This window comes from Camelus dromedarius, chromosome 17 (genome assembly GCF_036321535.1).
Source record: "Camelus dromedarius isolate mCamDro1 chromosome 17, mCamDro1.pat, whole genome shotgun sequence".
Classification (NCBI taxonomy): Eukaryota; Metazoa; Chordata; class Mammalia; order Artiodactyla; family Camelidae; genus Camelus; species Camelus dromedarius.
The window spans coordinates 13,888,009-13,901,236 of NC_087452.1; positions in this window are offsets into that span (position 1 = coordinate 13,888,009).

A 13,228-nucleotide genomic window follows, 5' to 3' on the forward strand; every position below is an offset into this window, starting at 1 on the left:
AAATGGCATCATTACTACAGAGCTAAGAAATAAGTTAAAAAATTAGAAGGGACCAAATAGAAGCCACACTAAAAAATGAATTGCTGATATAAAAGGAAGACTTAAGACAAGCAAAGTGAATCCAAATGAAAAAGTCAAAAGGGTTAAAATTATACAGACCTGACTTGATATAAAACAAAACAAGCCAGAAATGTGATAGAATTAAATATTTTCCTTTAAATGAAGGAAAACTACAGGTTGAAATACCTATCCTGTTTCCAAAAAAAAAGTTGATGTAGACCTTCCACACATAGAAATAACCTAGTTCGTACCTCAAAGATAAAGAAGAGATTATTTAAACACCAAGAAAGAGAAACAGAGAACTTGTACAGGAGAAATACCACACACTGGCAGTCCTCACCTTCGTGGCAAGGTTCAATGCCAGAATATAACTGACATCTACTAATGTCTGAGAGAAAAAAATATAAATCGAGAATATTATCCACATTGGAAATGTCAATCAGTTACTTAAAACAAAAATAAAAACAAACGTGTTGTTGGGGAGGAGACCTGCGAGAATGCCCATATTTGAACTGTTCCTGATAGAGAAATCCAAGCTAAAGAATATGAATCCAGCAACCTAGTGCATTTTATAATCACTTTTTTGAAACTAAAGGTCATTTATGAAATGTTTCTTGAAAACAAAGAAATATTTACTTGATGTTCATTCAAGTAAATTTAATTCAAAAATTAAATTTAATACTATCAAATTTTAAAATAGCAGTAATTATATGACCTCTTTTTATATGTCTGTGTGTCTACCTACCTATCATTCTATTTACCCTTCTACCACATGTAAATAGGAAATGATAATCACCTACCATTCATAGTGATGGGTGGGCTTTGGAGTTTATTTTATTGCCTTTTTTTGGTCTTAACAATAACTTTATAATTGTTGGATTATTTCATTATTTATTCTATGCAAATATAAATTCTAACAAAATCAGTAGAGTAAGAAGTTGAGAGAGACAGAGAATGAGAGAGAGGTAGAAAGAGGGAGAGAGAGAAGAAGAAGAGGAGGAGGAGGGTTGGGGGATAAGGATGAAGAGAAGAAGAATGGAGGTAAAGAAGGCAAGCAAAGAGGCTTAGACTTTCACAGCAATGGAAAATATGGATGAGTACTATTTTATTTTATGTACTTTTCTTAATTTTGTAAATATTCAGAAATACTTTTTAATAAAATAAAATCAACATTTTGGAAACTCTACTTTCAGCAGCAAATTGTTCCTGCCATTAAGCCTTTAAGAAGTACAAGAACGAGTCACATATTTACAAAAATACAGTGTGTCACTGAGCTAACCTAATTTATAGCTAGGAAAGTAGTCAGAAGAAAGAAAAGGAATTTGCAATTTTGTCCTCCAAACATTTTCATCACAAAACTGATTAAGGATGTGTTGTATGTTAATTAAACAGCAATTTCCAATATCACAGACATGTCAGCCTTCTCACCTGCCCAGACTGAGTCTGGTTTGCCCTCACATGGACTAAGACATGGAATGCAGTCCCTTCAGTAGCTTCCATAAGAAGTCTAAAGATGTCAGATTGTTTTTGAAAATTTTATGGCCTTTACTGAGATTTGGGAGTGAGTACATATCCTCATATTACAGTGCAATATTTTGTTTGAAAAACAGCATTTCATCTTTTCTCCTCTCCAAAGTTCCTTCATCCCATGCTCTTGGCAGCAATTCTCTTTTGTTTTGTGTGTGTGTGTGTGTGTGTGTGTGTGTGTGTGGTTTGGGATGCATTTTATCTTTCTTTTTTTTTATTGAAGTACAGTCAGTTTACAAAGTGTCAGTTTCTGGTGTACAGCACAATGCTTCAGCCATATATGAACATACATATATTTGTTTTCATATTCTTTTTCACCATAAGTTACTACAAGATATTGAGTATAGTTCCCTATGCTATACAGTATGAACTTGTTCATACTCTTTCTCATTATGGTTTACTACAAGATATTGAATACAGTTCCCTGTGCTATAGAGAAGAAACTTACTGTTTATTTATTTTATATATAGAAGTTAATATTTGCAAATCTCAAACTCCCAATTTATCCCTTCCCACCCTGTTTCTCTCCAGTAACCGTAAGTATGTTTACTTTGTCTGTGAATCTGTTTCTGTTTTGTAGATAAGTTCATTAGTACATAAAAGTAAACTCAAAATGGCTTAAAGACTTAAATATAAGAGAAGACACTAAAAACTCCTTAGAAGAAAACATAGGAAAAACACTTTCTGAATAAGCTTTAGCAATGTTCTCCTAGGGCAGTCTACCCAGGCAATAGAAATAAAAGCAAATGTAAACATATGGGGCCTAATTAAATTTATAAACTCTTGCATAGCAAAGGAAACCATAAGCAAAACAAAAATACAACCTATGGTAGGGGAGAAAATATTTGCAAATGATGTGACTGACAAAAGCTTAATTTCCACAATATATAAACAGCTCATACAACTTAATAACGAAAACCAAACAACCCAATCCAAAAATGGGCAGAAGACCTAAACAAGCAATTCTCTGATGAAGACAAACAAATGGCCAATAGGCACATGAAAAAATGCTCAGTATCACTAATGTTCAGAGAAATGCAAATCAAAACTACCATGAGGTATCACCTCACACCAGTCAGAATGGCCATCATTCAAACGTCCACAAATGAGAAATACTGGAGAGGCTGTGGAGAAACGGGAACCCCCCTACACTGTTGGTGGGAAGGTAGTTTGGTGCAACCATTATGGAAAACAGTATGGAGAGTCTCCTCAAAAGACTGAAAATAGACTTACCATACGATCTAGCAATCCCACTCTTGGGCATATATCCAGAGCGAACCTTAATTCTGAAAGATACATGCACCCCAATGTTTGTAGCAATACTATTTACAATAGCCAAGATATAGAAACAACCTAAATGTCCATGGACATATGACTGGATAAGGCAATAATAGCAAACAATATCTAACAATATATAAAAAGATAATAAATCATAAGCATGTAGACCTTATCCCAGGAATGTAAGGTTAATTTAACATTAGAAAATCAGCCAATATTAGAATGTTTACAGATAAAAGGAGAATGAAAAATATACCATCATTCTAATAACTGGATAATAAAAGCCTTTAGCAGACTGGAAACAGAAAGAAACTTCTTTGATCTGATAAAAAAAACACTGATAAAAAAACCCCTAAACTACTACTTAATGATGAAATGTTGAAGGCTTTGCCCCTGCATAACAAATGAGATAAGGATACTTTCTCCCACCATTTCTATCAACATTGTACTAGAAGTCTTAATCACTTAAACAAGAAACAATAACAAAAAAAGAAAAAGCATATATAGTGGAATGAGAAATTAAAGTTTTTATGATTTCTTGATGACATATAGTATATATAGAAAATATCAATAATTTTTAAAAAATACACTAGAATTAGTGAATTTTGGAGAGCCAAAGGATATAAAGTCAATAACCAAAATTCAATCCTACTTCTGTATCTTGTTAATGAACAGTGGGAAAGTAAAATTTTAACAAAACCATTTGCATGACAAAATACCAAATACCTAGGGATAAACAGGATAAGTTCTTTACAATAAAAACTGAAGAACAGTGTTGAAAGAAACCAGAGATTATCTAAATAAATGGAAAAATGTACCATGATATGGATTAGAAGACATAAATATCTCCTCTCACCCAAACCAATAATTGGTGGAACTAAATCTCAATCAATATCCTAACAGAATTTTTAGAGAAACAGACAAACTGGTTCTAAAATTTAAAATGAAATGCCAACAATCTACTATACTTAAAGTATCTTGAAAGAGAAAAATAAAGTTGAAAGCTTTTACTATCTTATTTCAAGACTGTGTATAAAGCTACAATAATGAAGACAGCATTGTATTGGTTTTAAGTATAGGTAAATATATACATGAAACAAAATAGAGAGTATGAAGCTATCCACACATATTTTGCCAACTGACTGTTGGCAAAGTTCCAAATTCTTTTTTTTAAGAAAATAATCTTTTAAGGAATGTTGTGGAAAAGATGAATATCTGAATATCTGTTTTGATCTATTTAGGTTTTTAAAATTTTTTAAAAATAATTGCTCAAACTGAAAAAATTAAAAGTGGTTACCTCAAGGATGGTATGTTATATATATTTTTAGTATCATTATGATCTACCTGAATATGTTTTGCTTTATCATATGCAAGTTTTATTTTTAATTTTAAAATTGCATATATATATTTATAAATAGAACCTAAATATCAACTTTTTTTCCTTGAATGAGAAATCCACATTCATCTCAGAGTTGTCTTTACTCCAGAGGTTGGCATCAACAGTTACAATTGTACTCATTTAGTTATGAGCAATAATTACAGTTTTAATTTCCTGAGCAGTGGCTAGGTACCCCATTCTCTTCCAAGCAAGCACAATTTAGTATTATCTCAGGGTTTCCCCAAGTACAATAGTATGTGTATCATTGAAGATACATAAACATTTTTATATTAATATGTATGCATTTATTTCCATGTGAAATAGAAAAATACTGCTTCTATTTGTAGATTTCTTTTTAAATACAAAGGTCAAAATATGGGTACATTTATAGAAGCATTAAGTAAGTAATAGGTGATATGTAAATATGGCAACAATTTTCAAAGTATACAGGGGAAAATAATATTTGAGATAAACTGTTTTTTACCACTCAGTCATCAAAATAGTGCCATAATGAAGCAGCTGTTATCTCTGAGGGTCAGAGAATTTCTGTAACTCCCCTAAGACCCTACAGTTTGTATGTCCAGAGCTAACATTTAAACCTAGAGCTGATCCCTAAATCAGTGTCCTTAATCTTTTCTTATATTTTCTTCTGAATTTCTAGTTTTATACTTCCCCAAAAGATATACAGTTGACCTTTGAACAACACATGTTTGAACTGAATGGGTTCACTCATGGATTTTTTTCAATATAAATATTATAGTAGACAAGATCCAAGGTTTGTTGAATCTGTGGATATGAGGAATCACGTATACGAAGGGCCAGATATAAGTTATACATGGATTTTTAGGCTGCATGGAGGGTCAGTGCTCCTAACCCCCATACTGTTCCAGGGTCAACCTTTCATGTGTATATGAAATATATTTTATATATATATATAGTTAATTATTATATATTTATATTATACATATATGCACACACACACATATCATTAACAGGATAATTTATAACTTTTCCAAATTTTAATCCATTTCAATCACATTACTTTGTACTCTGTGAATATTATTTTAAATATCCTTTCTATCATTATGCCTGGGTTAAACTTTTTGAAAAGCTTTTCATATTATAATGTATATTTCTATAAATTAGGATTGTGTCTGCTTACTTATGCTGTGAAATAAAATTAGTATATAATATGCTTTATGCAGACAGTATTTGGTTTGGGCAGTATGTATATATATATACACACACATATACATATATACATATACATGTATATATATATATAAGAATCCTTAAATAGGACCAAATTGGTGGCATATAGTGCTCCAGTAAGCCAAAAAAAAAAAAAAAAATACCAGATAGCATTTTCCTTGGGAGTGGGCAGTTTTTGATAAATGCATTGATTCTATTCATTGCAACCTAGGAATAAAGTGTTGGAAGAGAAAAATTATGTTTTCTGTCTATGAGGAGTTTTCCATTAGTGAAAGAGTAAATGAAAGTTATAACACAATTATAAGTAAACTGTGTGAGTAAATGTATGTGTGAGTGCTGCATGTGTGCCTGTGTTTTGTATGTATGTGCACATCTACTACTCAGAGAGATAAGGGTAAAGGGAAAAAGGGAGGAAAGAATGAATCAAGTATTAGAATTTAGACTCTCTACGGAAGAGCAATAACTTGCTCACACTGTTAGTGATTTAGAGATGCAGAATTCTGTGGTGAGCAAAAAGAGTAAGTAATTGGCATAGGGAACTTGGAGAGCAGACATGGGACTCCAGGCTTTCATTACTTATTTATTGCATTTACTTGCTTATTCAACAAATGCATAATGAATACCACTACAGTATGTGCAAAGTGCATTGGGAAGTGCTAGAATATAAATAAATCCATGTCTAGAGTAAAACAGAACAGCTTGCAATGGTAGAAAGATCTTTGGAGAAATAGAAATGGTGGTGATCTTGATTACAAAGGAATACTGATATACAAAAGAATTAGAAACAGGGAAAATATCTGTCCCCACAAAATGTTGATGTCAGTAACTATGAAAGTGATAATAAATAAAAGATTGTGAGGTAAACTTCATATTTCTAATATGAGCCTTTGAAATCTCAAATGGACACTGAAAGTAATTTTAACAGAGAAATGTTTTTCACACTCCCAAATAAGCCTCTAGCTTTAGCTTTTAACGTTACTCTTTCAGGAATATCCTAAATCATACATATTAAATTCACAATTTTTTTTAAAGAGAAAGTAGCATTTATTTGTACTTTTCTGGGATGAACCTAAGTTCATATCCTTATAAGCATATAATCTTTCTAAGCATTTAGATCCTTATGTGAAGTGAGTATGATGATACTACCTACATTTTTTATCTTCTCATCAGTAATATCAGTACAATAATAACACCTGCCTTTAAAGACACTTTAGTTTCAATAAAATAAACTATATAAACAATCTAGCTCAGCACCTGACACATATTAAGGGCTCTATAAATATTAGCTAATGTTAGTGTTATCCCAGTTAACCTCAATTTATTTTTTTTTGTTAATTTTGAATGTATGCTGAGAAATTTGGGGGAAAGAAATTGATCCATTGCCAAGTAATTGAATAGTTAAAAAAACAGTATTATTATTTTAATGTGCATAGAATTAAGAAAATACCTTCAAGAACAACATTGAAAGGAAACGAAACTTCTTTACAACTTATCTAATAAAACCCTATAAAATTAAGGTTATTTTGTGATCCCAGAGTCTCCAATAATTTGGTAGTTTATATGACAGAAATTCAATGACATGGAAGTTTAATTCAGAACTTTCGCTTCTGACTATGAAAGAGCAGCTGGTATGAAACTTGCCTTCTTGAAATAAATATTTAGAAAATTTGGCTGAATGTAGGAAACAATTGGTTCCATACATTTGAACAAGGAGTGCAGGACTGTGATCCCTGAAGAAAGAGAAAGAAGTTGTGCACCTTAAAAACTGCCACAGCTTCTAACCGGGAGCCAATTGCAGAACAATGGCACTGGAAGGACAAACTTGAGCAGAGAACAGAGATCTTGATAAGATGAAGAGACACTATTTGGAGTTTGGGGAAACTAAATCAGTTGTAATTTAAGGGACAGAGTACTGAATGGGAGGGAGCTATTTAAAAAAAAAAAAAAAAGGAGGAGGCTCCAGTAGTCTGCATAGGGTTTGATGAGTCTTCAGCTGAATACTAATCATCATTTTCAAAGGGAAGTATTTCATCAGCTGAAACAAAACAAAGCTGGAAATCTAAATGTGGAAACTTCCAAAACTCACTGGAAATGAGATCTTGAACACTGAAGCAATCAGTAGAGGTGCCACCTAAATAGTAAGACCAAACTAGCCTTAGTGTAAAGGTTACTGTAAATATGCTCTAACAAAGCTTAAAAAGAAGGCTTTTAAGAAGTAAAAGGAAAAAGATAAGCTGGCCAGTAAATAACTGAACTGCTTGACTAAAGAAACTTCTATAGTAGATGTACAAAAGAGTAACATACACCATGACCCGTATCACAAGGAAAACAGTCAATAAAAATAAACCACGAAATGGCAAAGAAAATGGAAACAGCAGAGAAGGAATTTGAAACAGCAATTTAAAGTAGCCTGTATAGCACAGGGAAATATATTCAAGATCTTGTAGTAGCTCATTCCAGAAAAAGAATATGAAAACAAATATATGTATATTCATGTATGACTGAAAAATTGTGCTGTACACCAGAAATTGACACAACATTGTAAACTGACTATAACTCAATTAAAAAAATGCAAAAAAAAATAAATAAAAATTAAGTATCCAAATATGCTCAAGGATGTAAATAAAAGTATTACCATAATGAGGAAAAAAAGAGAAGGTATAGTAAAGAACCAAATGGAAATTCTGCAGATGAAAAACACACTATTGTGTATTTAAAATGAAATAGGTAAATAACAAGTTTATACTGTATAGCACAGGGAACTATATTCAATATCTTGTAGTAACCTATGATGAAAAATAATATGAAAATAGAAAAACAAAAGTATTGGATAACATGTTACTCCTCAACTGAACCAGTTCTGAATACCTGTGTCTTTATATGTACTATGAACAATTAAATAATGTATTTAAATATCATAAATAAATAAACCATAGGATGGCTTAACATCATATAAAATACTAAAGAAGAGATAAACAGACTTGAAGTTAAAATCATAGAAACTACCTGAATAAAAATACAGAAAGAAAAAGACTAAAAAATAAATGCACAGACTTTGTTTCAGTTCTGACATATAAAGAGCTTGGAGCTCATCACTCATGTCCTTATAATTAGAAAAAGCTAAAAACTGAAAATCAATGAATTTTCTTGGACTCATCGGTTAACCAAGCTTGAGAACAAACTACTACTCCTTAATCTAGAGAGAAAGGAGAGTAATAGGAATCACAGCCAAGATTTAACTGAGGCAGAAGACATAACCTAGTAGGAACACTTAAGTGATACATTTAAAGAATTGTTGGAGAAACTCCTGGGGCCTTACTCAGGGATCCCTGACACTTCAATGGGCTTTACCTCCAGGAACCCAACTGGTGAAGATCAGAGAAAGACTCTCTCATATTTCTGAAAAGCAGAAGGAAAGATAAATCACTGTAAAATGTGCCTAGAGCATTCTTCATAACAAATGCTGGTCGCCAAGGGAAAAGACCTTATCAGAGCCTCCTAGCTGGTAGAAAGTCATTCTGGCCCCCTCTAGTCTTCCTGCATCCCTCTAAAGGGAGGAAAAAGGCTATACCACTGGAGAAACACGTTTGAAGGTCAAAGTTCAACCCAGAAACACAGGTCCACTACAAGACACATTTAATCGTAAGATTATACAATGCTTCCCCTCCCCCCACATTACTACCACACCAGCAGGGCTCCATATAATAACTGGATTACAGTAGAAAGAACAGAAAGACACAGCGTCTCTGAGTAGTATGTAGAAAAGCCAGATAACAAAGGAGTCAAAAATAGCAGTGGAGAAATTTGAACCCTGTATAATCTATAGCTTCAGGTAACATTAAACACAGCCCATGTCCTAGCCAGATTAAAATAAATCCACATTAAAAGCCTGCTTATCTTTTTTAATTTTTTTTTTTTGGTATCTATACAAAATGATGGAATTTAATTAAATTTGTTGTGGTGATCATTTTGCAATATATGTAAGACAAGTCTTTATGCTGTAAACCTTAAACTTACATAGTGCTATATGTCAATTATATCTAAATAAAACTGAAAGAAAAAATCATTACACATGAAAAAAATCTGTTTACCTCACTTCTTATTATATGATAAAACATATCCAGTATTCAACAAAAAATTACAGATATGCAAAGAGGAAAACATAGTCTGAATAGACAAAGCAAACTACAGAATGAGACTCAAATACAACACACATGTTGGAATTATCAGAGGATAAATTTAAAATACTATGATTAATATGTCAAGGGCTCTACTGGAAAAGTGAACAACACGCAGAAACAGACAAGCAAGACTTTTGGGGTAACGTCAGCAAAAAAAAAGTAAGGAACTTCAAATATTTGCCCCTATGTAAAAGCAACAACAACAACGAAAACTGGCAAAAGCTGTCAAAATCAGCTTTTTTTTCAGAACTCTCAAAATGAATGAAATGCTTGCAGTTTATTCAGGAGTGCTTATTTAACTCAGTGAATTTCAATAAGAACAGTCAACTTTGTAATGTTTTAACTTACCCTATTCCCACCTACCACTGGATCCCCCAAACCCACCCCAGTGCCCCAGCTCAGTAGTAACTTTAAAAATAGCTTGCATTCTAGGTACTAGAATGTTCCAAAGAGCAAAACTTTCTTCATTTGCAAAGATTGGTCCTTGGTTGATCTGTCTGGTGGCTTCCTGGGAGACTGTCTCAAAGGTCTGTTTTATCTTACTTTAGTCAGAACTTGCTCAATGCTAAAGCCATCCAGAAGGCATCTGTGGAAAAATTTCTGGTAAATGTTTTAATATTTGTTGCCTGAAGCAAAAGATAACAGTGAGACAGAGAAACAACTAACTACCTAAACATAACATGAAGAAAAGCTGGGAAATGAGATGTTTGCAGAAGAAGGGCCTTGAAAATTTGAGGCAACAGGGAGACCAAATGCATTTTTAGGGCTGGGTGCACATTCAGAGAAGGCCTGAAAAAGCTTTAAAGTCTCATGTCTGGATGATGTTCAGGAACTGCACAAGCAGGAACTTAATGTTAATACAGAATTGGAAACTGCCTGAGTGTTCAAGATGTGCCCTTACACATATGGAGCAGATCTGCAAAACTGGAAGTTTTTTTTGACACCAGGAATTTAAAGAAATCCCTCTCCAAACATTAGCTGACTGGCAGGGTAACAGAACAGACTTGATTAGCTACAAAGAGCAAAAAACACAGACTTTAAAAATTCAGATTAGTCACTAAAACAAACTCCACCAACCAGAAGTGACAACAAATTTTGGGAAGGGGGAAGAAACTTATTTCAAGAATTACCACCTTATAATGTTCAAAATGTTCAGTTTTCAACAAAAAAAAAAAATTGAGGCTTGTAAAGAACCTAGAAAGTATAGCCCATGCACAGGAAAAAAGTAATCAACAGAAACTCCTTGAGAAAATCCAGATGTTGTACTTATGAGACAAATAGTTTAAATCAGCTATTTAGAACACTTTCAAAAAGCTAAGAAAACTGTCAAAAGGACTGAAGGCATGAGAATTACAGCTCATTAAATAGAGAGTATCAATAAAGAGATTGAAATTTGAAAAAGAAAACACAGAAATTCTAGGATTGAAAAGTGTAATAACAGATGAAAAATTCACTAGAAGGACTCAAAAGCATTTCTGAGGAGACAAAAGAATCAGCAAACTTGAAGATGGATTGACTGAAATTATTCAGTTTGAGGAACAAAAGAGATAAAGATTAAAGATAAATGAACAGAGCCAAAGAGACCAGTGGACACAATTAAGTATACCAAGCTACACATTAACAGGAGCACCAGGAGAGAAAAATAAGGTGAAAGAAAGAATATTTGAAGAAATAATGACCAAAAATTCCAAAATTTGATGAAAATAGATACACATGAGCAGATTCAACAAAACCCAAGTAAATTAAACTCAAAGAGTCCACACTGAGACACATTATAATCAAATTGTCGAAAATCAAGGACAATGACAGAATACTGAGCAAAGAAAGAGGGAAACAATTCCTCTATAAAAGGAATCCTCAGATTAACAACAAATATTTATCAGAAACTATAGAGACCATGTATATAACTATATAGGTATACATGAAAGGCAGTATTAATGCATTCTGTATGTAACTCATATTTTTGATTTAAAATGATTTAAAACACAACTGCATAAATAAATACAACTATATATTGATGAACACAAAATATATAAAGATTAAATTTGTAACAGTAACACTATAAAAACGATGAGAAACAGAACCATAAGAGCTGATTTTGTATACTATTGAACTAAGTTTGTATTTGTCTTCACTAGAATGTTATAAATCAAGATGTCAGTTACAATCCTCAGACAACCATTAAGAAAGTAACTAAAAATATGATACAAGAAATGATAATAGAATTAAAATGGTACACTACAAAATAACTATTTTACACAAAAGAAGGCAATAGTGAAAGAACTGAGAAACAAAAATATGTAAGACTTACAGAAAACAAGTAACAAAGTAGCAGAAGTCCTTCCTTATCAGTAATTACGTTAAATGTACACGAATTAAACTAACTGATTAAAAAGCAGAAATTAAGATGATAGGTATAAAATAATGATACAACTATATGCTGTCTACAAGAGGTTCACTTTAGATTCAAAACATAAATATGCTGGAAGTAAATCAAAGGAAAAGATATTCCATGTAAACAGTAATCAAAAGAAAGAGTAGCGATATTAATATCAAACAAAAAAGAATTTAAGACAAAAATCATTGCAGGTATTCCTCATTTATCATGCTCTGTTCTATTGCACTTCACTTTATGGTGTTTCACAGATAATGTGTATTTCACAAATGAAAAGTTTGTGTTAACAATGACTTTGCAAGATTATGGTTATCATTTTAAGAAACAAAGTATTTTTAATTAAAATATGTACGTTGTGTTTTGCAGTCATAATGCTATTGCACAGTTAGACTGCAGTTTGGTGTAAACGTAATTTAACAGACTGCAGTATAGTGTAAACATAACTTTTATATGCACTGTGAAACCAAAAAAAAAAATTTTGCATGACTCCCTTTATTGCAATAATCACTTTATTGCAGTGTTCTGGAACGAAGACTGCAATATCTCTAAAGTATGCCTGTGCTTCTATTCAACACTGTACTAGAATTTCTAGCCAGAAGAACAATGCCAGAAGTCTACTATCTTCACTTCCAGTCAACATTGTACTAAAAGTCCTCGTCACTGCAAGAACACAAGAAAAAAAAAATGTTTATAGACTAGAAAGGTTGAAAAAGGAAACAAAAATGTCATTTTTCCCAGAAGATATGATCATGTGCATAGAAAACCTGAAAGAATACACACAAAAAATTCATACTACTAGAAATAATAAGTAAATTCAGTATAGCTGCCAGATACAAGATCACTATACCGAAAAATCAAACTTTAATGTCTTATCAAGGAACTATTAGAAAATAGATTTTTGAATATCATTTATATATGCATTAAAAAAGACCAACTTCCTGGGAATGAATGTAATGGAAATTGAGCAATATCTCTACAATGAAAACTGCAACTTTTAGAGAAATTAAAGAAGACCTATATATATATATATATATACATATATGTATATATATATACATACATACATAGGTATACTTTCATGTTTTAGAAGACTCAGTAATATTAAGATAGCAGTTTTTCCCAAACTGATGTCTAGTTTCAGTGCAGTCATTTTCAAAATGTTCCCATCTTTTTTAGTACAACTTGATAAATTACTGC